The sequence below is a fragment of the Ovis canadensis genome, chromosome 6, assembly GCF_042477335.2.
Source record: "Ovis canadensis isolate MfBH-ARS-UI-01 breed Bighorn chromosome 6, ARS-UI_OviCan_v2, whole genome shotgun sequence".
NCBI classification, from domain to species: Eukaryota; Metazoa; Chordata; class Mammalia; order Artiodactyla; family Bovidae; genus Ovis; species Ovis canadensis.
In genome coordinates this window covers 120,711,182-120,713,395 of record NC_091250.1, presented here as the reverse complement: position 1 = coordinate 120,713,395, position 2,214 = coordinate 120,711,182, and the positions used below count along the sequence as shown (strand labels likewise).

General features: G+C 42.1%; 1 pseudogene; it reads left to right on the top strand.

Moving 5' to 3' along the window:
- Window positions 1-1,511: 1,511 nt before the first annotated feature.
- On the top strand, window positions 1,512-1,630 carry LOC138443011 (5S ribosomal RNA; annotated as a pseudogene).
- The last annotated feature ends 584 nt before the right edge of the window (window positions 1,631-2,214 follow it).

Below are 2,214 nucleotides of genomic sequence, written 5' to 3'. Positions count from 1 at the left end.
TAAAAAACCTTTACCTGTTGTGTACATGTCAGGTGATTTTCAAAATAATCTTCACGTTTTCCTGCTTGAACTATTGTTCAAAAATAAGCAAAATATCGAGCAGAGCTCCCTGGGCTATGCAGGACCTTGGTGGTTATCCGTTTTAAATATAGCAGTATGTCCATGTCCATCCCAAACTCTCATGTTATGCGGCAGCCAGGATAGGAGGGGAGTTTGGGGGAGAATGGACACATGTATACATATGGCTGAGTCTTTTTGTTGTCCACCTGAAATTATCACAACAGCTATATTCCAAAAAGCATTTTAGCATCGTTATATTCATTCAGCTGATTCTTAAGTTGGTCTCAGCCCTTGAGTAAATTGGTCAGGTGGCTTGAGGAGCATCTTGGGCTCTTCTCAGGCTCCATCATCAGACAAGGGTTGCAGATGCATTTTTGTGGCAGTCTTGCCACAGAAGTCCGGCAGGAGTCAGGAGCAAGAGTCTTCATGGAATTCTCCATTGATGGCTGATGTCTGCTTTCCCTCCCTCGCTATCAGTGACTTCCTTTGAATGATAATAAAAATGCATTTTTGTGGTTAAATGTAAATTTGGTTCCAGAGTCCCACAGACGTTTGGAAAACTCTGCTTATATCTGCAGACTCAACTAGGGGTGGGAGTGGATTTTAGTACAGGGCTGAACACTCAGAGATTAAAGCCTGACCGCCTCTGCTGGATATGCTGGGCTCAATCACTCACCATTGACATCATTTCAGAACCACACAACTTCATATCACCATTAAATTATCTGTAACACACTTCCTTCCTTCCTTTTACTTGTAGCACCCAATAGCAACCATTTCATAGGAGTCTTGATGAGTGTCATCAAAGAAATGAATAGATGAATCTGTCTCTGAGCCTTTACTGTTCTTATATTAAAAAGAAAAATAATCTTATAGGATGATTAAAATAAGTGATTGTTTGTAACATGCTTATTATACTAATCAGCACATAGTAATTGCTCAATAAATGGGCAAATGGTGACTGAAACATTCCTAGTCCTTGTAGGGGCTGGAGGAGGGGTTGGCATATCATGCAGACAGGAGGAAGGGGCTATGAAAAGAAGGACAGTTTGTTGAACAATAATGCTTCCTTTCCCAATATTTCAGGCAAACCCTGCCCACCTATGTCCTGCCTGAACAGAAGATGCCCTACTGTCCCAGGAGGGTAGAGGAGGAACACTTCACTTTGTCAGGGTTGGGCAATAAGTGGGGTTGGGGCTAGGGTGTGGGAAGGGTCGGGGGGGTAGTTGGGAGTTATTTGCACATAAGGAGATGACTGAGCTGGACCCTAGAGGCTTGTCAGTGGGCCCCTCAGGCAGGGAATAAGAGCCGGGCATCCCCAGCAAAAACTTGGACTCATACTCAGAGAGCTAAAGGGTCTTTGAGAACATTTATATTCAAAGTTAGTAAACTTAGAATATATTTGCCTCAGAAATACAAATTAAAGTAATTGTAAAATTTTTAAAAAGTTAATCTATGGCCATACCACCCTGAACGCACCCCCTCTTGTCTGATCTCGGAAGCTAAGCAGAGTCGGGCCTGATTAGTACTTGGATGGGAGACCGTCTGGGAATACTGGGTGCTGTAGGCTTAAAAAAAAACTATTCTTCATGGATGTTTTCTTTTTTTTTTTAATTTTAATTTTTACTTATTTTACTTTACAATACTGTATTGGTTTTGCCATACATTGACATGAATCCACCACGGGTGTACATGCGTTCCCAAACATGAACCCCCCTCCCACCTCCCTCCCCATAACATCTCTCTGGGTCATCCCTGTGCACCAGCCCCAAGCATGCTGTATCCTGCATCAGACATAGACTGGCGATTCGTTTCTTACATGATAGTATACGTGTTTCAATGCCTTTCTCCCAAATCATCCCACCCTCTCCCTCTCCCTCTGAGTCCAAAAGTCCACTCTACACATCTGTGTCTCTTTTGCTGTCTTACATACAGGGTCATCATTGCCATCTTCCTAAATTCTATATATATGTGTTAGTATACTGTATTGGTGTTTTTCTTTCTGGCTTACTTCACTCTGTGTAATCGGCTCCAGTTTCATCCATCTCATTAGAACTGATTCAAATGTATTCTTTTTAATGGCTGAGTAATACTCCATTGTGTGTATGTACCACAGCTTTCTTATCCATTCATCTGCTGATGGACATCTAAGTT